The sequence below is a fragment of the Peromyscus eremicus genome, chromosome 15, assembly GCF_949786415.1.
Source record: "Peromyscus eremicus chromosome 15, PerEre_H2_v1, whole genome shotgun sequence".
NCBI lineage: Eukaryota > Metazoa > Chordata > Mammalia > Rodentia > Cricetidae > Peromyscus > Peromyscus eremicus.
This window is the reverse complement of record NC_081431.1, coordinates 59,787,552-59,814,503: the sequence shown is the minus strand read 5'-3', so window position 1 is coordinate 59,814,503 and position 26,952 is coordinate 59,787,552. Positions and strand designations below refer to the sequence as shown.

Below are 26,952 nucleotides of genomic sequence, written 5' to 3'. Positions count from 1 at the left end.
TCTTTTTCTTTTTTTTTTTTTTTTGATTTTTTTTAATAGTTGCATCAAGCTCTAAATGTTCTACTGAAACTTATATTCTTCTTGTTGTTATTTGTGTGTGTGCATGTGTGTGTGTGTGTGTGTGTGTGTGTGTGTGTGCCACATGTGTTCAGGTGCTCACAGAGGCCAGAGAAAGCATCAGATCTTGGATCTGGAGTTACAGGTGGTTGTGAGCTGCCTGATGTGGGTGCTAGGAATGGAACTCTGGTCCTCTGCAAGAGCAGTGAGTGCTCTTCACCACTGAGCCATCTCTCCAGCCCTGTAACTTACACTCTTATTGATCATCACCCTCAAGTTTGATGGTGGTAAATCACATCATTATGGTTAATTCCTTTTCACTGGTGTACAGTAATATTATTGTTCGGCAATAAGCAGAATTGTACACAGGCAGAATGAACCGTGGAGCACCCGTGTTAGCTTTCCAGGGTAGCCATAACAAACTAGTACTGGGGGTTATACAGCTCATGGTCATTTCCTCTCAGTTCTGGAGACTTAAACCACACGGTGAGGGAGTCAGAGACTTGGTTCTTTCTGATTTTTCTCTCCTTGGCTTGCAGTTGGCTGCCTTTGGCTATGTGCACATCGGGTCACTCTTTAGTCTGTGTGTTGTCTGTACTTTTGTTTTATTTTATTTTATTTTTTTCTCAAGACAGGGTTTCTCTATGTAACAGCCCTGGCTGTTTTTGTAGACCAGGCTGGCCTCAAATGCAGAGATCCACCAATGTCTACCTCCTACATGCTGGGATTAAAGGCCTGTGCCAGGCTCTCTCTCCCCCCTCCCCCACCCCGAGACAGGGTTTCTCTGTGTAACAGTCCTGGCTGTTGTCCTGGAACTCGATTGGTAGACCAGGCAGCCACCACTGCCTGGCTTATTTTTTTAATTATAGCAAACTTGTGGGGGGCAGAGAACAGCCCATGGCAGTCAGTTCCCATGGGATCTGGGGATCAAACTGAGTTAGTAATGCTTCTACAGCAAGCACCTTTACCTGTCTCACTGGCTCTTGCCTGGGTTTTTATCTCCTTTAGTCAGATCAGGGCCCACCTCTATGCCCTTAATTTCCAGTAATCACTCTGTTAAAGGCATTGTCTCCAAGTACAGTGACATCGTAAGATGCTGGAGGTGAGGACATCAACAGGAATATGCAGGGGACACGATGCAGCACCTAACATTAATATTGTGAATATTTTGAGATAATTCCCCAGCGTTATTCCGGCTGGTCATGAACTTGGGAGTTCCTGTCTCAGCCTCCCTACTAGCTCAGACTGGAGGCGTAGGCTTCTAGACCCAGCTGCATTCCATTTTAATTTTTTTTCCCCCTCTCTTCACAAACATGTAAGGGTTGAAATTATAGCTCAGTGGTAGAGACTCAACTAGCATGTACTGCATCCTTGATAGAATTTCCAGCATCACAATAAATAAGTAAAAAACTTTCCTATTGCTCGTTACAAACAGTGCTGTATTGACCTTGTAGTGCTTGTCTCCTTATATATAGCTCTAGGGAAAATTATTAGGCCACAGACAATACTGTGTAGCTCAATAGATAATGCCAGGGTGCTCTGCAAAGTAATTATAGGGTTAATTATACAAGGACATAAGGGTTCTGTTGCTCCATGTCTTTGCCCATCATTAGCCTTTGCAGATTACACAAAAACCAGACATATGTGAAACGATTACTCACAGTGATTTGTTTAGTAAGGCTGAATGTTCTTTTTCTTTTCTTTTTTTTTTAAAGTCAGTAACTTATCAGTTGCAATTGGGAAAGCAGTGTTGAAAATGGGTCAGGGTAAAAACAAAACCCTAGTTGTCGACATCGTTTGTTTACGCTTGGCGATGAGGCTGTCCCCACATCATGCAGAGCAGCTGCATTTGCTGGAGGCCTCTTTGCAGGTGCAGCCCCTGGGCCCACTTCACACAGCCTCTCTGCAGCTTTCGCACTAGCAGGAGCCTGCAGGAGAGCAGCTCACAAGACGGATTCTCACAGTCCAGCTAACAAGTGGCACGAGTTTTTCCACATTTACTGATCCATGGCTGTTATCTAAGAACTTCCCACTCCTAACCTTTATCCATTTTTTTTTTGGCTTTTCTTATTAATTTGTAGGAATGCCTCCGATAATGGGGCTCCTAACCCTTGGTTATGTGTACTATGATTACCCCTCCAGAGCTTGTTTTCACTTTTTACATTTTGTCTTTTAATAAACAGAAGTATTTTGTTGGGTTGGTTTGGTTTTCGGTTTTATTTATTTATTTTTGTGACAGGAACTCAAGTAGCTTAAACTGGCCTCAAACTCACTACCTCCCAGGGGATGGGATTACAGATGTGTTACACTATGACCAATTTAAAGGTTTTTTTTTTAATGAACATATATTAAATTTTGTAAAATTTAATACTATTTCCCTTATATTTTACGTTATTTATGTATTATTTAAGAGACTTTTCTCTGTCTTTAGATAAGAAACATGTGCTGGTATGTTTTCTTCTAAAACTCTCAAAGATTTCACAGCATAACAAACGCAACACATCTTAAAACAACATTCCATAACAAACCTGTTTAGAATTGATTTTTTGCCGGGCGGTGGTGGCGCACGCCTTTAATCCCAGCACTCGGGAGGCAGAGCCAGGCGGATCTCTGTGAGTTCGAGGCCAGCCTGGGCTACCAAGTGAGTTCCAGAAAAAGGCGCAAAGCTACACAGAGAAACCCTGTCTCGAAAAACCAAAAAAAAAAAAAAAAAAAAAAAAAATAGAATTGATTTTTTTTTTTTTATTGTGCATTGGTGTTTTGCCTGCATGTATGTCTGTGTGAGGGTGTTGGATCCTGGAATTACAGACAGCTGTGAGCTCCCATATAGGTGCTGGGAATTGAATCCTGGTCCTCTGAAAGAGTAGTCAGTACTCTTAACCACTGAGCCATCTCTCCAGCCCCTAGAATTGATTTTGTGCATGTTGCTGCAAAGCAATTCAATTTTAGTTTTTCAACGTGGAAAATAATTGTTATGGCTCCATTACTGAATGTATAAACTGCATATGAATCTACAGCTCTTAATATTCCTATTTGACATAACCACTGAAGCCTTTGTAAAAGAAGTATTTTTAATTTACTTTTATGTGTTGTGGGTAAATGTGTGTCTGTACACAACGTGCCTGGTGCCCGCAGAGGACAGAAGAGGGCATTAGATACTTTTGGAATGGAGTTACAGTTATACGCTACCATGTAGGTGCTGGGAATTGAACCAAGGTCCTTGGAAGAGCAACCAGTATCCTTAACTACAGGGGATATCTCTCCGGCCCAGAGGTAATTAAGAGTTTTTCATTATTTTAAATTATGTATGTGTGTATATGTCTGGATGTATGTGCATATGAGTGCAGATACTTAGGGAGGTGTGAGGCATTAGATCTGCCTGGAGCTAGAGTTACAGGCAATTGAGAGTCACGGGTATGGGGGCAGGGAACTGAACTCTTGGCCACTGGAAGAGCAGTATTCTTAACTACTAAGCTCAAACTGGCCTCAAGCGAGTTCCAGGCCTTGGGTTAACTGAGATTCTATTAAAAAAAAATCTATATTAAAATTGAATCATAATTTACATAGCCATTTATATCGTTTCCAATCAAGTGCTATCTCTTCCGTAGTCAAATCTTTTACACATCTCTATTATTTTTCCGTTTTAGGGATGGGTGGGTGTGTGGGTGTGGCGGCCGGTGGCTGTGAACTAGTGTTCCCTGGAAAAGGAGCATGCAGGCCTTACCATGTAGCCGGATGCCTCCAGCCCCCATCGCTATAAAGGTACATTTCTTCGAGTGGCGTTGCTAGACCAAAGCCATCACTCTGAGGACAACTACGAAGGCAAAACCGGCCACCAAAAGACCCTGACCCTCCCATTCTCGAGCCAGCTCCCCAGCAGAGAGCTGTGCTCAGTTGCTAAGGAAGAGAAACAGCATCTCTTCGCGGCGGTGGCGAGCTTCCCCTCTCTGGCTTAGCTCAGCTTCTGCCCCAGGGGTCGCAGCTGGTGACTTCTGTGGTGCCTCGAGGGTGGAAAATTGTCTGAACACGGTCAGGGAGTCACAGAATAAATTCAGCACCCCTCTTCTCCCCCCATTTTATACTCCACAGCTCAGCCCATCCCTTCAGAGCAGCATGTTTGAAGTCGCTCTGAAAACTCCCTTTTTCCAACCCTGCTGCAAGGGTTTTTGTCGTCACTGGTGTCAACGGCAACATAGAGCTTCAAAGTACAAACTACAAACTACAGACAGAGCTTTCGAGTGTAATTAGTTTACAGATCAAAGTCTCCCTAACGAGAGAATACACGAACCCCGTGTGAAGGAGTCAGAAACACAACTGGAAGAAGAATTTCGACTGCTTTTATTCTCGCGAGAATGCAGGAACAATTGCACAAGGTTCCTTACTCTTATGTAAAGAACTGTAGGAGCGCTGCTACTCAAGAGCCCGGATAGCTCAGTCGGTAGAGCATCAGACTTTTAATCTGAGGGTCCAGGGTTCAAGTCCCTGTTCGGGCGCTTGGCTTTTTCGTTGTGTTTTTGCTAAATAGTTGAAAGAGAAGTGGCCTCTTCCCAGGAAAGATAACGCGATTCTTGAAAGAATACTCATTATCCTATAGACATTGCTAACCACGGCTAAAGGAAAAGTGGTCTCTTAAAATTGTACAAAATTAATAGTCCAAGCTAATTAATCTATGTCTTCTGTTACTCTTTCTGGTGAGGATTTAGGATTCCACCCACTCAGTACCCAGCCCTCCGTATGCGCGGAAGATTAAATTTTGCCAGTACTTTTCCTTCCCTTAATTCTATGAAAAATACACCTAACTGTATTTTGAAAGTCACCACTAACGTCTTTAAGATGTTCTGAAACTATTTAAATATGACTTGACTCAAAATTTCCAGCCGCCCGAACAGGGACTTGAACCCTGGACCCTCAGATTAAAAGTCTGATGCTCTACCGACTGAGCTATCCGGGCGCCCTGTAGTTTTCCTTTCTCTTCTATTTACTTGATATAACGGTAACCCATTGCTTCCCACCCCACACCCCCACCCCCACCCCCCACACCCCCCACACACACCCACACACACCCCCACACCCACACCCCCCGCAAGTTAAACTTAGGTTTTAGTTAGCTATCAAGTATATTTTAAATGTATTGAATCGGTATTTACTTTCTCACATTTTTTTCCATTTACCTAATATATGTGTTTTCCATAGTCTTTTCATATTTGATGTTTGATAAATTGCCAGTATTACTAAATTCTCTAAAAAATGCTAATCAATTACAGAAAAGTGGACAAACAAGGCGTACATTGACAAGTCAGCATTTAATGATCTTTTTATTACACATTTTCTCTTCTATCACTCTTGATTTCATTCCTCTGAACCACATTCCATTTCTTCCACTGATGAAAAATAATACTTTCATTCTCCCAATGATGGAGCTGTTCAATCAAACACTCCTTAACACACAGGCCGGATTTGCTGACCAGAGGGTCTGCTGTTTCAGGAAAATAGAAGTAAACGGGGATGAAAAGGCAGCTCTGAATCTAGATCATAAGAAAGTAAGTTTAGAGCCAGGTGGATCTCTGTGAGTTTGAGGCCAGCCTGGGCTACCAAGTGAGTTCCAGGAAAGGCGCAAAACTACACAGAGAAACCCTGTCTCGAAAAACAAAAACAAAAAAAAAAAAAGAGAAAGTTTAAACTTTTTACATTTTGATTGAGGTTTTCTTTTCTTCTTCTTTCAGACTCCCAAAATGAATTCTTCCAAAGCAAGATTTGTACACCTAAGGGAACCGAACTTTAGTATTGAGAGTAAAAGTTAATAATCAACTGGATATGGTAGAGTACACCTTAAACCCAGGATTCTGGAGGCAGAGGCAGGATGATCTCTGAGTTGGAGGCCAGCCTGGTCTACACAGGGAGCAACTTGCCCTTCTGAACCCCACAGGCACTCACATGGCACACACTTACAGAGACATAAACATATGCACATAATTAAAGATAAAATACATCTTAAAAATGTCATTAGTTTCCGGATCTGATGCATGGGTTGTGGAACACAGAACTATGAAATGTCAAACACTGATAAGGGAGTTCATCTTTGTTTCTCAGTACTTGAAGCTCCCAAACACAAACAACAGCAACATAGCTCAGCCTTGATTGGAGAAAATTTCCTTTCCTAGGACTGTGTGGTTCTTTAAGAATAGTGACCAGCCAACTGTCGGATCCTAAATAGACCTGGGTCTGTACATACACGAGGGGGGTTAGTCAGGTGACCTCTATTAGTCAGGTGACCTCTAAGACCCCCTTCTGCCGTAGTCAGGTTTTCATTGCTATGTTAAACGCCGTGTCCACACACAACTTGGAAAGATTTGTACCAGCTTCCAGTTCCATATCATAGTCCATCACTGGGGGAGTCAAGACAGGAACTCAGGCAGGGCAGGAGCTGATGCAGAGACCATGGAGGATTGTTCCTTACTGACTTGCTCAGCCTGCTTGTTTTTTTGTTTTTGTTTTGTTTTGTTTTCTGAGACAGGGTTTTTCTGTATACCCCTTGGCCATCCTGGGACTGACTCTGTAGACCAGGCTGGTCTCGAACTCAGAGATCTGCCTACCTCTGCCTCCCAAGTGCGGGGATTAAAAACATGCGCCACCACTGACCAGTCTCAGTCTGCTTTCTTATAGCACCCAGGACCACTAGCCCCGGGTGGCACTGCCCACAGTGAGCTACGCCTTCTCACCCAATCACCAATCAAGAAAATGCTCCACAGGCTAGCCCACAGGCTAATTCAGCTGAGGTTTTCTTTTCCAGTTGACTCTAGTTTGTGTCAGGTTGATGTATAACTAGCCAGCACACCCTCCAAATCCAAACTTTCATTTAATATTCTGTTATATTTTCCATTGCAAATTAAGTCTGAAGTAAGAAGCTCAAAATGTACAAGGATGGCTGGTTAATGGTGGAGCGGGTAAAAGGTACTTGTCACTGAACCTGATAACATGAGGGAGAAGACTCCCTCACACTGGTATGCATGCATCCCCCCACACACACACACACAAATACACACAAAAACTTGTAATTAAGAAAAAAAATTAGGGGTTGGGGATTTAGTTCAGTGGTAGAGAACTTGCCTAGCAAGTGCAAGGCCCTGGGTTCGGTCCTCAGCTCTGAAAAAAAAAAAAAGAAAAAAAAAAAAAAAGAAAAAAAAAATGAATGCACAAGAAATGATTGAACTCAACCAAGGTTTACTGATAAACTGTTGTGTTCAGGTGCTGTACTCCCTATGAAGTAGGAAGTAAACAGGACGGACCTGGAGCCAGCAGCAGCCTAGGAAAGATGAGCCTAGAAGCAGACACGATCAGCATAAAGAACTAAACACAGTAAGGGCTGAGAAGACGGCTCAGTGGTCATGAGCATGTCAGTTCTTGTCAGTTCTTGCATAGGACCCCACGTGGCAGCTCACAACTGCCTGCAACTCCAGTTCTAGGGGATCCCACACCCTCTTCGGTTCTCCTCGGGGCTCCTGCATGCACCTGGTGTATACAGACACTCGGGCAAACACACAGACACCATACATGGAAGGAAATACAGCTTTGAAGAAATGCACACAGCGAAAGATACAGGAGCTGAGGTGCAATGGAGTAGGACTTCTGAAAACTCTAACCCTGGCCCTTTTATAAGAAAACCACATTATCAGAGTGGAGCTGAAGCAGTGGCCAGTCATATGGAAGAAATCGTAAAGAGTCAAACAGGCATTTGTTCATTAATTATTTGGATATATTTCTTGAGCAAGTCAGATGTATATCAAGCAAGAAAAACATTCCTTGCTTTGCTCTGTCTCTATGCATGAGATGTGGGGATGAATCACACTTCTGAATTTTTGTAGCTCTAGGTGGCCTGGAACTTGCTATATAGACCCGACCGGCCTCAAACTCACAGAAATCTGCCTGCTTCCGCCCCGGAGGGCTAGGATTAAAGCTTGGGAGCACTACACCTTGTGTGCCATATTTTGAAGGAAGGGACATGGTGTCTGTCCAGGCTACCTGAGAGGAACAGGAATAAAGAGACTTTCATGGTTTTTCCTACCCAAAGGCCTTCTCACTGCTGGAGGATAAAGCCAGAAGTTTCAAGTTTAACCGACTAAATGGGATTGGCCAGTCAGTAAACTGCTTATTGAATATCTCCTATTGCCAAATCTAAGCAGGGTGGCAGGGAGGAACACGGCAAATCTGAAAGGAACTTGAATAGCACACGTTGTACCTACTACTGGCAGAAGGGAGGTAGAGAGAGGTGGCCAGGCTTGGAGCAGGCTAAGGAGAACACTTTTATTTTATTAGAAGTTTGGCTCATTCAAACTGGAGGGCCCAGCGGAGGCAGCAGGAGATGGCTCTGCTTCACATATGTTGTGTGACAACACCATCCCAGGTGCCGTCTCAGACCTTGCCTGGCACACACCTTCCTGGGTGCTTCCTGAAGCTGTTCCACACAGTGACTGTCGGATTTCACGTTTCCACTAGAGGGCAGGCTAAACTCGCAGATTCTGGGCATGGAGTTTCTGCGCGTGGAGCTTCCCATTCCTTTTTAAGTTTATTTTATTTTTAAATGTATGTGTATGGGTACCTGTTTGTCTCTGCACCAAGTGGAGAACATGCCCGAGGAGGCCAGAGGAGGTTTTGAAACCCTGGAACTGGAGTTACAGATAGTTGTGTGCTGCCCGATGTGGGTCCAGGTCCTCTGAGAGCAGCAAGTGCTCTAACGGCTGGGCCAGCTCTCTATCCCTTGTTTTTAGTATTATTTTTGAGACAGGGTCTCATCTATCCCAGTCTGGCCTTGGGCTCGTCATCCTCCGGCCTCTCCTCTGGACTGCTGAGATTACACACATGTGATGTCAGGCCCAGCGGGGGCTGTTAGAGGTGTCATGAGCTTAATTTCACTTACTAATAATTTTCAGATCTCACTCTGTAGCCCAGGATGGCCTCAAACTCACAATTCTCCTACCTCAGCCTCCGGAGGGCTAGCATTACAGGTGTGCCCAGTAATTCTTTTAACGGTGGTGCATGTGAGTGCATTGTAGCACTATTAACTATAGTCACTCTGCTGTACATTAGATTCCCCCAAATGTGTAACTGAAAATGTCTTTCCTATGAGTAATAACCCCTCATTCCCTACCACCGCCACCCTCAGTCTCCACTTCTGACAATCTGACTTCTGGAATTCCACATAAGTGAATTCATACAGTGTTTGTCTTTCTGCATCTGACTTAATCTCCGGAGTGTGATATCCTCCCCATTCATCAGTGCAGGTGCAAATGACAGTTTCCTTCTCAGTAGACAAGGGTCACATTTTCCTTACACATGCCCTTAAGGTGGGGATGTGGTGTCACCAATAGTGATGCAATGAGAAAGCTGGCCTGTGTTGATCTGTTGAGCTCAAAGGTACAGCAATCCCCCTGCCTCTGTCTCCTGAGGCTGAGATTACAGATGTGGGCCTCTGGCCTCTCCTGTGTTTCTTTCTTTCTTTTTTTTTTTTAAAGATTTATTTATTATGTATACAGTATTCTGCCTACAAGTGTCCTTGCAGGCCAGGAGAGGGCACCAGATCTCATTATAGGTGGTTGTGAACCACCAGGTGGTTGCTGGGAATTGAACTCAGGACCTCTGGAAGAGCAGCCAGTGCTCTTAACCTCTGAGCCATCTCTCCTGTGTTTCTAATATTAGCATCTAGCCTTCTAAATTTTGTTTTGTTTTGTATTTTTTTGTTTTTCAAGACAGGGTTTCTTTGTGTAACAACTGTGGTTGTCCTGAAACTTGCTTTGTAGACCAGGCTGGCCTTTCACTCACAGAGATCCACCTGCCTCTGCCTCCCAAGTGCTGGGATTAATGGCATGTCTGGCCCACGCTAGCCTTCTAAACCCACTGTTTATTATTAGGACCTGAAGCCATTTACAAGGCATGAAGAAGTTGCTGGTTATATATAGAAAAGACCAAGGGGCTCTCAGAGAGATGGCTCCACAGTTCAGAACATGGGCTGCTCTTCCAGAGGCCCTGGGTTTGACTCTCAGTACCCACAAGGTGACTTACAGCCAACTGAAACTCCAGCTCTAGGAGATCCATCCTCCTCCTCTGGCCTTTACAGGCACCAAGAATGCATGCAGTTCACAAACATACACCCAACCAAAACACCCAAACACAGAAAATAATGAAAGATGTTTCATGCTGGGCGGGGTGGCATACACCTTTAACTCTAGCAGTGGGGGAGGCAGAGTTCAAGTCCAGCCTGGTCTACAAAGTGAGTTCCAGGACAGCTGGGATGGTTACAGAGAGAAACCCTGTCTCAAGAAGGGGGAAAAAGAAAAGAAAAAAGAAAAAAAGACATTTCAAGAAGTCTGCAATGGAACCAAGTGTGGTGGTGCAGGCCTGGAGTCCCTGCACTCAGGAGGCAGTGGCTGGAGGATTGGGAGTTTGAGGCCAGATCTGACTATAGTGAGACCCACTCTTTCAACAAAAACAAGCAAGTTGCCCTCCCCCAAAAGAGGGGGAAGGGTAGAGGAGAGTAGAGGACAAGAGAACCCAGGACATAGCTCAGCTGGTAAAGTGCTTACCTTGAAAGCATGAGGACCTGAATTCAGATCTCCAGTATCTACAATAAAAATACCCAGCATTGTGTTTCTCTTGTAATCCTGGAGATGGCAAGATGGGAGTAGACAAGGGAATTCCCCCGAGGTCCCTGGCCAGCTAGTTTCAATGTGGGCCATTGAGGGACCTTGTCTCAAATAAAAAGAAAAAAAAAAAGCATGTGTATGGAGGTCCTGTAGAGAAGCTTCTCCTGGGGACCACTGTTTTCACTCTATAAAATTTAATGAATTAAATTATTAAAATAAATATATATTACTAAACATAGTATTTACTGTTGCTACCATAACAAATCACCCCCCACCCCCCACCCAGTTAAGTGGATTTTAGAGCATACAGAGCTAGGACTAGGGCATGACATCCTATGTCCAATCCCCACTACTGCCAACCACACCAAGAGCGAGCCGAGTGTGATGTGCCATGGCAATAATCTCAGCACTTGAGAGGTGCTGGGCAGGAGGATCCGGAGTTCAAGGCCACCCTTAGAGCAAGTTTGAAGCTAGTTGGGCCACATCACACCTTGTCTCAAAAACAACCGCCGTCCCCCGCCTCCACCAAAAAAAAAAAGCCTGACCGTACAGCTCAGCAGGTTAGAAGTCTTAAGTATTTCCTTGAGGCAAGGCAGGGGATGCTTGGCAGCTGATTCCATGGGAGCTTTGGCTGGAGGGCATGGGCATCAGACCTCAGATTCCCCAACGCTTGAAGGGGATTCAAGAGAAGGAAGGCTGAGAACCATATCTTCACAATATGACTGGGGGGAAAAATAAAGCAAGAAAAGAAGGTAGCAGAGAACAAGATCTATGGTTGAGGAAAGGGTGCTTGGAGATCCCGAGCTATTTTGCAGACCAGATGCAAACGTGGAGCTGGCCAGTACTGACTGGGTGGAGCCTTTAGTAAAATGCTTGACACAGGTGCTTTAAGGGAGGTGCTCAGAGAAAATAACAGTTTCAAAGTTTTCTTCCTATCTTAATTGGTTTGGAGGCTCCTCTGCTTCTCCTCCCCCCTTCAGGTTGCAAGACCGCCCTTGGGCAATCGGGAGAGAAAAGTGCCAACACAGCCTCCCCTCCTGCACCTCCTCCATCAAGGTGGTAGTTCTTTCGGGCATCCCTAGCATGCATAATTATGAAGAGAAATTCCTCAAACCAGTAACTGAACGCCCACCCCGGGTCCCTTCCAATAGGGTGATCTGGCTTGCTTTCACCTGACCTCAGAGCAAAGGGTTCCAGCTCGGAAAGCGACGACCATCTGCTAGCGAGGAGTGGGACTGCTGGCCCTGGGGTCCGGGGTCCGACGCCGAGCACGGTGCGGAGGCGGGAGGCGGGAGGAGGGGAGGAGGGAGGGAGGGAGGGAGGAGGGAGGGGGCCCGGGTTCCCGCCGCCCCGCCCTCCCGGCTCCGGCGACGAGGCTATTCGGCGCTGCGGCTGCTGCCGGCGGCCTGGGCCGCGCGGTCCTGGCAGGAGCCGGCGAGCCTCGCACGCCGTGCAGTGCGCCGGCTGTCCGGGAGATGGCTTCTCCCCGCTCGCCCGCCGCTCGCGCTATTGTCTCACCCGGGGCCGCCTGACTGCGAGCTCGTGCACGCTCCCGGCAGACAGCACCGGGCCCCGGACCGGCCCCCCACACCCGTCGATTGCCTTGTGCATCCCCGGCGGCGAGGACCCCAGAGCCGGCGTGGGGCGGGAGGCACTGAACATCACGCGGGGGGCCGGCGCCTCCTGGAGCCTCAGAGCGAGCTGGGGCGTGGGAGCCCAAGTCGCCCAGCTACGACAGTCAGGGTGTCGCGGCGGAACCCGCGGCCAGCGCAGGTAGGACGAGCACTCGGCAGTGAGCACCGCCCCGGGGTTGCAGAGCGCCCTGCTAGCCGGGGCGGCGAGGGCAGGGCTCCCATCCCGAAGCACCAGCGCCAGGGCCAACAATGGAAGCGCCGAGAGCCCAGCCGGGTCCCCGGCGCCCGGCAGGTTGCTCGCCCCCACCCCATGGCGCGCCAGCGACTCGCGGCCTCGCGGGCAGTCACCCGCCGCCTCCCCCGGAACACACTTCTCGGGTGCAGCTGCAGGGCGAGCTGAGCCAGGGGACCGCTTTGGAGTCGATTTGTTTATTAGTTTGCTTAAGAGCAAAACCTGTCCTGGAGTGGGGGTGATGGGAGTGGTGCTTCCTGTGCAGCGGGTGAGAAGTCAGAGTCCACCCTTGGGACTGTATACATTTTTCGGCCAGGAGGAGGGTAGGATTGGCCTTATAAGGATACTACTGCAGCAGCAAAGAGACTGAAAGCTTGCAGGAGAGACTGGGACCCTCAGGCCCGAGTCCCCAGCCCCTCTAGAAAGGAGCTCCTCTTCGGGGCCGTACGTGTGTGCCTCATTTTTTCAGCTCCATACAGCAGCAGCTTTGGTGTTGTGGTGTGATAGAAGCTGGAAGCCCCGGCAAGGCTGCCAAGCTGGGGTGGGGAGTCCAGGGGCTTGGCAGGCTTCTGGGATGTGGAAAGAGGTTACCAAATATATGAGGTTAGTGCATACACCCTTGTTGGCTGAGGTTGAAGTGCGTGGGGAATCTGCCATTGCTCTTGCTCCTTCAGGGCAACCTGGCGGTACATCTCACCTCCCTTTGGGGATCTTTGTGGTTGCCCTGTCCTAGCCCACCCGGCATGCTTAGGGTGGAAGTCCTATTATCTCTGGCTGCCCTGGTATTTTTTATTCAACTTGGTCAGAGAGTTCTGCAGTCTGGACTGATGAGGAGCCCCAGCAGGCCTGAGATTCTTTAGCAGGCTACCTGGGCTACCAGAAGTGAGCTAACACTGCCTCTCCTTTCTTTAAACTACCTGCTTGTTCTGGAACGGCCAAGCAGATGTAAGCAATTTGCACTGAATTCCAGCCCCGAAACAGTCCTGAATGAAAACTTACTCTATTTGCTTCCCTTAGGCCTTGGAAAGATAGATATTCAGGAGAGAAATGGTCCAGGAGTGGCCACCCTGACCCACAAATATTCTCCCTCTCTCCAGCCCTAGCTGTAGCTCTTAGAGGACTGTCAGTGAGCCGAGGAACTGCAGCTCCTCTGGAGCCTGGCAATCCCATTCGGGACCACGTCCACGGAAAAATTAAGTTGAGGCCCATTTTATAGCCCTGTCTGACGGCCAGCGTCTGAGGAGGCAGTGGCTTTGAGCGAGAGCCCTGGACCCAGGCTCTGACTGCTTCTCCTTTGGCTTTTGGGTAAGCTCAAGGTTTGGCTTCTGTAGTTCAGAGCTGACTGCTGAGGACATGGGTGTGTACGTCTGAACCTGATCGAGCTCCCAGGCCTAGTAGCCTATTGGTTTTCCTTTCCACTGGAACACTGGGTAAGGGATGGTCAACTAGTTTATTTGGGGCCCTGGGTATTTTTCTGGGGTGTTCCTTTGGATGTGCCTGGTTGTCTGGAATGTCTGCCCCCCCCCCCACGACCTAATTGTGCTCTTATAAAAACTCCACACCCTTGTGGGCCTTTAGGTCTCTTGTGGAGCCCTGTCCCTGCATTTTACAGGTGTTGTGTGACTGCTGGGGCCATAGGAGAGAAAAAATGGAGGAGTGTCTGTTTGTTTAGGGGTGTTGTGACTCATCACAAACTTCAAGTTCCTCATACTTCCGGGATGTACACTTGGTCCACACAATGAGGGATGGTAGAGAAGAGCTGGCTTTGAGTGAGTCCTGGTGAGACTTACTTTCTAGACATGTGAACATGGACAATTTGTGAGTTTGATTCCATTGTCATATCTGTGACATGGTAGGAAAAGTATCTGTGGCTCATGGGATTGTTTTAAATGCGTTGCTTACCCATTCGAAATTATGCGTGCAAAAGCCGTCAGAAGACTTCAGAGGACCCCACAGTGTTGGTTACAGCATCTATCCTAAGAGAGGAAGAACAGTCAGGGGTGTAGATGGAGTAGGTTGAGGGGAATATGGAGTAGGGAACATTCCAGAACCGTTCCTTTTTGAGGAAGGGAAGCATGGCGCGATAATATAAATACTATTCCTTGTGTGTTCCTCTTTAAATAGAGCTGACAGATGGAGACTGGGAGAGAAAGACTGTTTCATATTTGCAGGGGATTGGGAGAAAGACTTTCCAAAGGCTGCCTGCTGCCTGCAGACAGGGTAATGCTGACCTGGCGAAAAAACAAACCCATACTAGCTAACACTGAGTGGTGTCAGCCAGCCAGTACACGACAGAGGTGGGATAGGAAGACTCCCGTATCCCATGCTCAGAGCTCAGTGTCACTGCGAGAGACAGAACAGGCGCAGCAGGAATGCAGGATGCATTTGTTATAGATTCCCCCAAATGCCCAAAAGATGGCACCAGACTGGAGCCACCTCAGGTAAAAAAAAGCTGGTCAAGGACAGGGGCCCAGGAAGATGCTTCCCACACCCAGCCCCGGCTCTGCTGAGCACCTCTGTAGTTCCCTGTTGTTAGGAAGTGGAAACATGAGTGTGAGAATTCCTTGGGCTCCCACCTCACTGCTTCTGCCTTCAGGATAACCAGACCGAATTATTTTGTCATCTTCTGGGCAACTCTGGTAGTAGTTCTGGGCTTCGGAGGCTCTGGGAAAATTAGGATGGCTTTCTTGTTTTAGTATATTCGAATTGGATTTGTTTGGTATTTCTGTGTGTCTGTGTCTGTGTCTGTGTCTGTGTGTGTGGCTGTACCTATGCCACAGCATGCATGTGGAGGTCAGAAGACAACCTTCAGGTATCAGTCCTGCCTTCCACCTTGTTTAAGCCTGGGTTTCTTTGCCCATGAGTAAACGCCGAGCTAGCTGGCTCCTCCTGGAGATCCTCCTGTTTCTGCTCCCCGTTGCCCAGCACCAGTGCATTACCTGAGGTCTCAGCTCAGCTCCCAGGATAGTGCATCATCCCCCACCCCCACCCCATTGAGCCATCTCCCCAGCCCCTGGTGTCTGGTTTTCTAAAATAAATGTGATGCATGATTTCTTCTTTCTTCTGATCCGGCAAAAAAGTGTTAGAACTGCGAAGACCTTGAAGATAACCTCCCTGAGAAGTGGCTTCAAGGTCACAGTTTTGCTAGCCGCCCTGGAACTTGATGCTGGCTCCAGGGCTCAGGACGGAACCTGCTCTTCTGCTCTTCCAGCTAGCTCTTTAGCCAACCCCGTCACTGGCTTCCTTGTTGGGAAATTCCCCTCAGAACACAGGGAATGGAATTTACTCGCCCTGGTTAAGCAGACTCGGAACGTAGCTGCTATTCCTTCTTCCTGAGAACTCCCTAGAGGAAGCCTCACGCAGTATCTCATTTCAAAGAGAAGTCAAAGATCACTTGCCTCTTTGGAAATATATCCTCTCACTGTACCTCCATCCCTCCCTCTCCTCACTATACCTTCTTCGGAACATTGCTTCTCTCCCTGTCCTGGGCCTTCCCATCCCCTTACAGACACTAAGTATTGCTGTCCCCACAGACCACTTTTTTGTTTTTGTTTTTATTTATTTGAGACAGGGATTCACTCTATAGCTCAGGCTGACCTCAAACTCACTATGTTACCTAGCCTGGCCTTGATCCGCCTGCCCCTGTCTCCCTAGTGCTGGGATTAAAGGCATGTGCCACTACATCGGCCCAAGGATTTTTCTTAGCTGTACTTTGGACCCCACAAAGAAGGGGGGAAAAAAAGGATGGCCTTGGGCAAAAGTTCAAGTCCACAGAAAAGTGGGAGCACATGATTAACGATGACACCTAATGTCTCCCCCATCTGTGGTTCTCACCATCGTCTCAGCATCCTCTCCCTGTGTTACCTCAGAGGAAATGGGGGAGGTGGCTGGTAATGAAACTGTTCCCCTTTACAGGAAAAGACCAGACCTAGCAAGATTAGTTAGCAATATTAGGAAACATGCCTAAGTCAGGTATGCTGGCCTGTGTCTTTATTTAATTTTTGTTTGCTTTTATGTGTGTGAAGGCATATATGTAAGTGCACTACGTGCCTGTGGAGGTCAGGTGAAGGCATCAGATCTCCTGGAACTAGAGGTACAGATGGTTGTGTGTCACCATGTGGTGCTGGGAATTGAACCCGGGTCCTCTGCAAGAGCAGCCAGTACTGTCACCCACTGAGCCAGCTCTCCAGCCCTGGCTTAGGTTGTTGTTGGGGGTTCTTACTCCTTTTTAGGGGGCCCACCACCCAGCTCCCAACTAAATCACACATGGAGGCTTATTCTTAATTATGAATGCCGGGCCTTAGCTTGGCTTAGTTTCCAGCCAGCTTTCCTTATCTTAAATTATCCCGTCTGCCTTTTACTTTCTGGGCTTTTCCTTTTCTCTAACTTCTGTAACTCTTACTCTTTCTCTGTGGCTCGCTGTGTAGCTGGGTGGCTGGCTGGTCCCTGATGTCCTCCTCCTCCTCCTCTTGAATCCCTCTCCCCAGATTTCCCCTTCTATCTATTCTCTCTGCCTGCCAGCCCCACCTATCCTTTCTCCTGCCTTGCTATTGGCCGTTCAATTCTTTATTAGACCATCAGATGTTTTAGACAGGCACAGTAACACAGCTTCACAGAGTTAAACAAATGCAACATAAACAAAAGTGACACACCTTAAAATAATATTCTGCTACATCATTTCCCCTTTTTTTGTCTAAAAATGAAAGGGTTTTAACTTAAACATAGTAAGACTATATACAATAACGATTATCAAGTAAGGATTGCAGTCACAATATTCTGTCCATGTGTAGTTAGCATATTCAGAGAAAATAATGTGTTATCTACCCTATCTTAGTGAATCCAAAATTTTACACCTAACTTACTTTCAATCATAACTAAGGAAAACCTCGACTATAACTAGTCTTCAACTCCATCAAAGACCCAGAAGGACAGTATTATCTGAGTAAACATTATGTCTTTAATCATAGTGCTTGGGAGGCTGAAGCAGGATTGCCTCCTATTCAAGGACAGTTTGAGATACACAGTGATTTCCAGGCTAGCCTAGGCTGTAGTCTGTTTCCCGCAAACAGAAACAGTTTAGTGGACTAATACCTCTGAAAATGCTTTTTAACAGTAAATACCTACAGGAATAAAAGTTATTTTTAAATTCTAATCACTAGTACAGTACCATGTATAAGTGTGTAAGGAGATGTTCCAAAGAGACAAAGCAGCTTCCGTGAGGGAAGCTGAGCTCAAGCGCTGTAGTAAGGGATGGTACTTGCAGAGGGAGAGCGGGTGCCCAAAGAGGGGCCATATGAGTGAATGGCAGCACGTAGGACAATCTAAAGTCTTGGAAAAGCCGGGCGGTGGTGGCGCACGCCTTTAATCCCAGCACTCGGGAGGCAGAGCCAGGCGGATCTCTGTGAGTTCGAGGCCAGCCTGGGCTACCAAGTGAGTTCCAGGAAAAGGCGCAAAGCTACACAGAGAAACCCTGTCTCGAAAAACCAAAAAATAAAAAAATAAATAAATAAATTAAAAAAAAATAAAGTCTTGGAAAATGCTTAGTAGCTGTCATGGTTTGGGGGTGGGCCATACAGGGAACTGACCTGGGACTCTAAAGGAAACTTCCTGAGTGCCTGATAAATAAGGGAAGAGACAAATGTTTTCTTTTCTTAATTAAAAAAGAGTTGTCTATTTCTGCGTCTGTGTATATGTGCGCATGTGTGCCGCTGCCAGGGGAGGCCGGAAGAAGGCACTGGAGCCCCCGACCTAGAGTGACAGGCAGTTGTCAGCTATGGATGCTGGAAACTGAACGGCAAGGGCACCAAGTGCTCTTAACCGCTGGGCCGTCTCTGGCCCCTGTTTTCTAGTCTGTTATTTTTTCGGTTATTTTGTGACAGGGTCTCATATAGTCAGACGCCTGGAACGCACCATGTGGCTGAGGCTGGCCCGGAACTCCTGACCCCCTTGCCTCAAGCTCCTAAGTGCTGGGGTTCCAGGCCTGCCCTGCCCAGTCCTGGTCTGGTTTATTTGCTTTGTGGGGAGGATCTGAATGTTGAACAGAGGATACCTGGTCTTGGTGGTGGTGGTTGTTTGTTTTGGTTTTGAGAGAGGGTCTTACACAGTACAGGCTGGCCTCATACTCCTGCCTCTCCCTCTCCAGGGCTGAGATTTACAGGTGTGTGTCAACATGCCTGGTTGGGGCCTTTTTTGAGTGGCCTGATCAAGTGAAGGTATTCTGGTAGTGTAGAGGGAGTGCATGGGGCCATGTTCCAGAATGACTGCCAACATTAGTGTGAGCCTTTGGTCCAATGCGGTGAGCCTGGGTTTCCATGTGAGCCGTTTCCCCTGTTGGTTGGAGAAGCGGGGAGGATGAGGAATTTTGGGTTCACACGAGTTTCAATTTAACTCTTGATCCTATCATTTCCTGGTTGTGTGACCTTGGGCAGAGTGCTTAATCCCTTTCCTGTTTTATAGTTTCCTCACCCGTAAAACAAGCATAATAATATCCACATTTAAGGACCGTTGTACAGATCAATAAGACAATACCCAGCGCAAAATACCAGAGGAATAAAAGGCCAATTTCCTCCTTCCTTCCACTGCTGACAAAGCGCACTGGCATTTATGTGTTGTGAGATATTTCCCTGGCTCATGGATTTCCTTGCTCCAGTGTGCCTGGCCTTCGGTCACACCCTGCCTGGGTACACTCACCTAAACTGCAAGCCTTATCAGCTGATCCCCGCTGAGAAAGGCCTGTGCTGCTGCTGCTGCTTATCTTGGGAGACCCTGGGTGATGGTCCCATGAAGAAGGGGCTTGTGAGTATGCTCTGCTGAGCCAGATGGGCCCCCTTCTGCTGAGGTACCCTTTTACTGAGTGTAGATTTAAGCTCTTTCTCCCTTGGAACCTTCTTATGCAAATTGGGGGTGAGTGGATGGCAGGAAGGTGTTAAGCCACGTACATATGAAGAAGCCCCAAACTGTCTGACACCTCCCTCCCACACCGCCCATCACTTTCTTCTTTGAAACTCTTTATGACCTTACTGCAGAGACTCGAAGCAGTCTCTTGAACACCAGGCAAAGGTGTGGATCCTGTTTAGTGGTCATCAAGGCTCACACTGAGCAAGTGTTTATGGCATACGTACAGAGCGTGAGGAGGCTGAGAACAAGATTGGAAGTGGGGAGTGTCTAAGGATTTTGAGTGGTAGGCGGGAAGGGAAAGAGAAGGAGAAAGTGTGTGCGTGTGTTGCGCACACGTGCACACACATGTAGGAGGACAGTAGTAGCTAGGCTTTGAGGCCTGACTCAGGTGTGGATGGGAAACAGGGCTTGGGCAGGCCCTACCCCTCTGTAACTACAGATGAAAGGTTGGTTACAAACTGACCTATCACTGCCCACATGTCCAAGGTTAGCCAGGTGGATCTGGTACCCCCTGAGGTCTGGTACCCTCACAACCTTGCCTACTCCCCAATCCTAGCACTTCCTGTTAGCATTCCCTTCCTGTGGCACGGAGGTCTCGGACACTAAGGATCTCCAGAATATCTTCTCTCTTAGATTCTCCTAGGGCTCTATACCCCAAATGCAATTCTCTATTAGAATGGATACAGCTGAGTTCTTGGTCAACACTCTAGTTTGGGTCCTTGACTGACTTAGGAGTCTCTGATGGGTGATCAGCCCTCTTCCTCCAAGGTTTCCAGGGCCTGGTGGGCTGGGCATTCTCCTTCAGTCTGCTTTTTAAATGCAAATTGCCCTGGAGAGACTCACACCTTGGCCTCTAACACCTCAGTGTAAATTAGTATCTAATGCCTGGTGGTAGTCTGTTTTAATGGGGACTTTTTTCTGAGTGAAAGATGCAAACTGGTTCACTTTCTTTTCTCATGTCTGTGTTCTTCTCCTTGTCTGTGTTGATGCTGTGGTTTCCTCAAGCCTTCCTGAATCAGGAAATAACTAGCCATTCCTGGCACTTACAAGAGGCCCTGGAGACCTCTGGGGACAGGCTCTTCGGGCACAGAGAAGCTAGCCACTGCATGGGAAGGGCCAGGGCTGCCCTGAATTTCAGGTGACTGTCTTTTTCTTCAGGGCTAACCTACTTTTCTTCGATGACTTCTTGCCAGTGACACTAAGGATGTGACCTCAGAATCTAGCCATCTCTCCTTAGGAAGCTGATGAGGGAGGGAGGGAGATGGAAGGTGTACAGATGTGGATACAGGAAGTGGAGGTGTAGGGATTTAGGAAGATATAAGGAGTGGGGAGAGGCAGAGTGATTGAAAGGTGTGGGGGTGCAGGGATTGTGAGGCAGTATACAGTGTGAACAGGGGAGGATGTGGGATAAGCATGGAGTAGGAGGAGATACAAAGAGTACGTTTAGGATGGGAAAGATGTGGGGGTAGGGGGAAAGGAGGTTTCGGGAACATGCTCAGTGTATGTGATCCCTACAGCTTTGGTTGCCTGGGGATGACTACAGTCTGTCAGAGATTGTCATGGTGTGAGGAAAGTGGGCACGGACTGAAGAGACTCCACGGTGTGACCACTTGGCTACACCACTGATTTGGGAATGGTGTAGTAGGAGTGGGAAGACAGTGAGCAGGGCCTGGAAACCCGTGAGAGAGAGCTACCCAGTGAAAGGGGCTAGCTTCTGGCATGGCATCTGGGCTGGTCAGCTCCCCTTCTGATCCTCATGAATGGTGGCTTGGCCTGCAGCCCTTTTCTACTCAAAAGTTCTTTTCCGGGCCAAGCAAGTGGCAGCCAGCTTTTGGCAGCCCACCGCCCACACAGCCTGTCACTGCCCACTGCTTCCCACATTCAGACTTATAGGCAGTCACCTCCGCCCTTCCTACAGATAGGACTACCACAGGGGGATGCCTGCTGGCTTTCTCTCCTCTATGTGCCTGGTTATTCTGAGTCTCATTGTAGCTAGAGTTTTCCTGCCTGGCCCACAGTCAGGACAAATCTCTCTCACCTGCCAGTCCCACAGCCTCTCAGACCCGACCAAGTAAACACAGAGACTTATATTGCTTACAAACTGTATGGCCATGGCAGGCTTCTTGCTAACTGTTCTTACAGCTTAAATTAATCCATTTCCATTAATCTATACCTTGCCACGTGGCTCGTGGCTTACTGGCATCTTCACATGCTGTTTGTCATCATGGCAGCTGGCAGTGTCTCTGACTCAGCCTTCCACTTTCCAGCTTTATTCTCCTCCTTGTCCCGCCTATACTTCCTCCTGCCTGACTACTGGCCAATCAGTGTTTTATTTACTAACCAATCAGAGCAACACATTTGCCATACAGAACATCCCACAGCATCTCACCTCATGGGGCTTCTGGTCCCAGAGCTCTGGCACGTGTATACAGAGTGTGTGCTTGTGGAAGAAGAACACAGGGCTGGGAGCAGAGTCCCCTCCTCCACAGAAGTCTGTGGCTCTTTCCCAACCCTGCAAGCAGTGCAGTGAGAGCCTCACAGCCCTGGCTCTCCTGGAACTCGCTTTGTAGACCAGCTGGCCTCGAACTCACAGAGATCCTCCTGCCTCTGCCAAGAAGGGAGATTTTCTTAGAAAGTTGTTACCAGAAAACAGTCAAGGAATTGTTACAATTCAGTGAATGTAACACTAGGCTTCCCCTAGGTTGGATGCAGCAAAGATGTTCACCTTCCAAAGAAGGTCCTCCAGGCATTGTCTCTCTGTCCTCCAGCTAGTCCCATGGCTCTGCAAGTGCCCCCAAATACGTTCCCATCCTCTTACCTGGGGATGGACCCAATTTGACATTAACCCTTTAACTCTGTCTCCGTGCTCTGCGCAGGCTCGAATGGGTTAGCATAGCCAGTGTGGGGCTCAGAGGCCTCCGGGAGCACAGTGAGGGGGCTAGCTCTCTCCCTCCCGTCCTTTCCTCTGGGGAAGCCTCCAGTCCAAGCAGGGTGTCTGTCTCTTCTGGCCTCTGCCCTGACTGGAGAGGAAGGAGCAGCTGTAACCTGTTGGTGGCCTCTGTGGCTGGCTTTTTCCTGCGAATGTTTTCCACCCATTAAAGAATCCCAGAGAACTGGCTTCCAGAGCGTATGAGCTGGGGAAACGGAACACGAGCTGCAAGTGACACAGACAGGTGACTGTCTGGGTTTTGTAGGAGGCCTCCGTTTGCACGAAGCGGACAGTGTGTGGAAGCTAAGCTGGGGAGGAAGATGGCAGACGGGGAGGAAGATGGCAGACGGCAAGGCAAAACAAAGAGCTCCTGTGTCCTGGTCCCCCAGTACCCGTCTTTCTCTGTCCACCTCCAGAGCACAGTCCCTAGAGCTCTGGCGGTGAGACCAGGGCTCTCCCTGTCAGTATATGGACACGGACACGTGGTGGTACTGTGAGGGATTAGGGATGGGGCGGTGTGGGAGTTGCTTGGACAGGGCCCAAGAGTTCCCTCTGCTGGAGGCCATGTTTGGTAAGAGGTAGTCCTCCTGGGAACTCCCCTCTTGCCCTCCCCCGGTCCCACCACTCTTCTCTGGAGGCAGAGGAATGGGAAGAATCCTGCACTCTTTAGAGGGCATCTGAGGCTGGACTGAAGGATACACAAGGTTTGGGGAACCTTGGTGAGGGAAGAGAGGGAGCAGAAAGCAGGAGCCATGGAAACAGGGAAGCAAATGAGGCCGCTTTGATTGGGCTAAGAGGACGCTAGCGAGGGAAATGGTGCACATCCTCATCGCAGGGGTTAAGTGAGCACTGCCGAGGGGAATATAGGCCAGCTAAGAGAATGACCTTGGTGTGTGTAAGGCAGCGTGTGCTTGTCTTTGTTAGGGTCACCGTTGCTGTGATAGAGCATTATGATCAAAGGGTTTATCCTGCTTATGCGTCCTGGTCACACTCCATCACTGAGAGAAGTCAGGACAGGAACTCAAACCAGGCAGGAACCTGGAGGCAGGAGCTGATGCAGAGGCCATGGAGGGGTGCTGCTTACTGGCTTGCTTTCCTGTAGAACCCAGGACTACCAGCCCAGGGATGGCACCATCCACAATGGCCTGGGCTCTCTTATATCAATCACTAATTAAGAAAATGCCCTACAGGCTTGCCTACAGCCTGATTTTATGAACAGAGTTTCTCAATTGAGAGTTCCTCTTCTCAAATGACTAAAGTTTGTGTCAAAAACTAGCCAGGACAGTCCTTAAATACAGAAGCAGGAATTGGTCCTTTCTGATCTACCTTCTGGGGGAAGCGTTGGATTCCTGGCAGGAGACCCAGGGACGTAGGGATGGTCCCTGTTCTTGCTGGAGTTGGGGAGGATCAGGAAGAGCAGGGCGGCAGGTGTGTGGTGTGAGGAGTGAAGAGTGGGGCATGGGCTCCTAAGGAAAGCCCCTGAGATTCTGTGTGGGTATTGGATAGAGCCAGTGGTCTTTGGAGAGAGAAATCTGGAGGCAAAAGAGATTAAATTCTTATGGCAAGCCACATGTGGTGGGCCATACCTGAATGCTCAACATTTGGTAGGTAGAGGCAAGATGGATCAAGAGTTCGAGACCAGCCTTGGCTACATAGTAAGTTAAAGGCCAGCCTGAGCTTCATGGGAACCCATCTCAAAAACAAAACAAACAAACAAACAAACAAGGAAAAACAACACAGGACGTGGTGGCACACATCTTTAATCCCATCACTCGGAAGGCAGAGACTGGTGGATCTTTGTGAGGTTGAAGCCAGCTTAGTGTACACAGCAAGTTCTAGGCCAGTCAAGGCTATATCAAAAAAAAAAAAAAAAAAGAAAAGAAAAGAAAAGAAAGAAGATGGAGAAGTAGAAGAGGAGGGGGAGGAGGAAAGAATCAGCCAAGCAAACAACAACAAATAACATGAATGGCCTCCAGTCCCTGGACCCTGTGTGTCCTGAGGGAGGTGCTTCCTAAAACAGTCCCAGAATGAATCCTCATCCCTGAGTAAAAACTATGAAAAGTTGGGGTGCTCAAGGCTTCATGGGCCTAAGGCCCTCCATATTTTTACCATCTTGTTTGAGAGCACTCCATTATTCTTGCCCTGTGAGGTAGCCCGGGATGTGTAGTGCCTCCCTGCTCCATGCCCCAAGGAGGAATTGAAGTATTGTTTTGGTTTTAACGTTCCTTTTTACTTATTCTTTGTGTCTTTCACATCATGCATCTCCATTCTATTCATTTCCCCTTCGTATCTGCCCTCTGCCCTTGCAACCTCCCCCTACAAAATAAAATAAACTTTAAGAGGAAAAAAAGAAAGAAAGAAAGAAAGAAAGAAAGAAAGAAAGAAAGAAAGAAAGAAAGACCAATCTCGTCATGGAACCTGTAGTGTGACACAGTAAATCATGCAGTAGACCCTTTTCTCCGTACATCTTTACTTGCAAGTGCTCATTACAAAGAGTCATTGTTCTGGTTCGAGGCCTCTGGTTTCTACTACACTATCCATGTGATGCTACCGGTCTTGTAGACCCAAAGCTGCAGGATCTCCACAATATAGGGCAACAACAGGATAAACAAGAGGAGTTCCAGTGAGGGTCCAGCATCATAGGGGTTGAATTATTTGTATCTGTTTATCACCTTTGCTGGACTAAAAGCTCCCTGGAATTACATTCTGGTTGCCTGAATATTTCTTGTTTTTGTCCATTTTTAGTACCACTGGGGTTCATTCTGTGGCTTGGAGGAGTTTGGGGAGGAAATAACCCAGGCCCCTTAGGTTCCTCAGATCTTGAGCAGAGAGCTACAGTGAGATAGTTGGAAGCTTCTCTGGCTGCAGGGTACCTCCGCTCCCCCTCTCTGGCACAGGCACACAGGAGGGAGGGCTTTCTCCCTGCTCTCTGACTCTGAACCATTGTGTGGTTCTGGCTTGGCTGCATTGCCTCCCTGCCTGCCTCTCGTCATTTGTGGGCCTCTGTATAGACTGAGTGTGCTGCCTGGTTCTGCTTGGACCCTGGCACCAGTCTACTTGACCATGAGCATGTTCTCTTCCTGCACCATCTGACTGCCCTAGGTTTCGGGGGGGAGATGTCTTTTTACCCAGTTTTTGTCTTCTAGAGAACCCCTCAGCTGTGGTGTCCACCTAGCTACACCTCACATCACCTGAGACACTACTGAAGTACACGAAAGCCCAGGGACTCGCCCTACTGAATCAGGACCTTTAGGGGAGGGGCCAGGAGTTTATGTGTTTGAAACGCTTTCCAGATGGCAATTACTGGCGTTCGAATATGGACTATTGGACTATGGAGGAGGCTACGTTGTCCTGTGAGTGTGACATTTTGTGGGTGTGCTAGAAGCATTCTGTTTACATAAATTGCCCTGGTACTTAGGAGAGCCAAGCTGAAGTACTGATAGCATTACTTTCAAATGCTTGAGCAGAAAAAGAACACAAATTGGTATGTGCAGGTGGGGAGAGGATTCTCCTCTTTCCTGAGACCTAAATGGCCATTTGTTCCTTCCCTCTTCCGTTCCAGTGCTGGGGATCAAACACAAGGCCTCTTCTAGGCTAGGCAAATTCTCTACCACACACTCAGCTCTACAGACCAGGCTCCTGTTTGCTTTTTTAATAATCTATTTATTTTTATTTTATGTACATTGGTGTTTTGCCTATAGGTACATCTGAATGAGGGCATCATATCTCCTGGTGCAGAGGTTACAGAAAATTGTGAGCTGCCATGTGGGCGCTTGGGAATTGAACCCAGGTCCTCTGGAAGAGCCGTCAGGGCTCTTCACCACTGAGCCATCTCTCCAGCCTCCTGTTTGCTTTTTTAAAGAATTCCTAGTACTCTTTAAAACCAGTGGACCAGAGCAATTTCCAATGCATCTGCCCAGCAAAGGCTAGTAGAGAAGAAATTCCGCGGGGGAAGGGAAGAGCGGGGAACATGAGACCCTCGTTGGTTGAATAGTTGGTCCCCACGCCTGGAAAATGTAACTCTGAGTTCTTAGAGGAAGCCGGTTCACACCGTCTCCTGACTGATCGCTGTGTTCTGTCCCCTCGGACCTCCCTGTCCTGTGCTCCCTGAGCCTCACTTCACCATGGAGGTCGCAGGGATCCCTTCCTTCCATGCTGACAGCCAGCCTAGTGGCATTCTCGCCCACAGCCAGGAGTGGTTAGAGAGGATAACTCATCTTTCTTCTATCTGAATTCCAGAACGTGAAGGGCCTGAGGAGTGGGGCTTGCTTGGGCTACCCCTAGGCTTTTCCTGTGACTTTGGAATTCTTAGAAAATCTCACTTTAGGAAACCAGAAGGCATGTCTGACTCTCTTGGTTTTTTTCGAGACAGGGTTTCTCTGCGTAGCTTTGGAGCCTGTCCTGGATCTTGCTCTGTAGACCAGGCTGGCCTCCAACTCACAGAGATCCGCCTGCCTCTGCCTCCTGAGTGCTGGGATTAAAGGCATGCGCCACTGCCGCCCCGCGGGCATGTCTGACTCTTAAGAATCTCAGAAGTAGAAGGCACTTTGTATAGTTTTTTTGTCC

The 26,952-nt window shown here is 48.0% G+C and overlaps 2 non-coding genes across 2 annotated transcripts; one reads left to right on the top strand and one right to left on the bottom strand.

The window, feature by feature from the left end:
- Window positions 1–4,477: 4,477 nt before the first annotated feature.
- Window positions 4,478–4,550, top strand: Trnak-uuu (transfer RNA lysine (anticodon UUU)). The gene has a single exon. It is a non-coding gene; the product is annotated as a tRNA-Lys (tRNA).
- A 385-nt stretch (window positions 4,551–4,935) lies between these two features.
- Window positions 4,936–5,008, bottom strand: Trnak-uuu (transfer RNA lysine (anticodon UUU)). Its single transcript has one exon. It is a non-coding gene; the product is annotated as a tRNA-Lys (tRNA).
- Window positions 5,009–26,952: the final 21,944 nt, after the last annotated feature.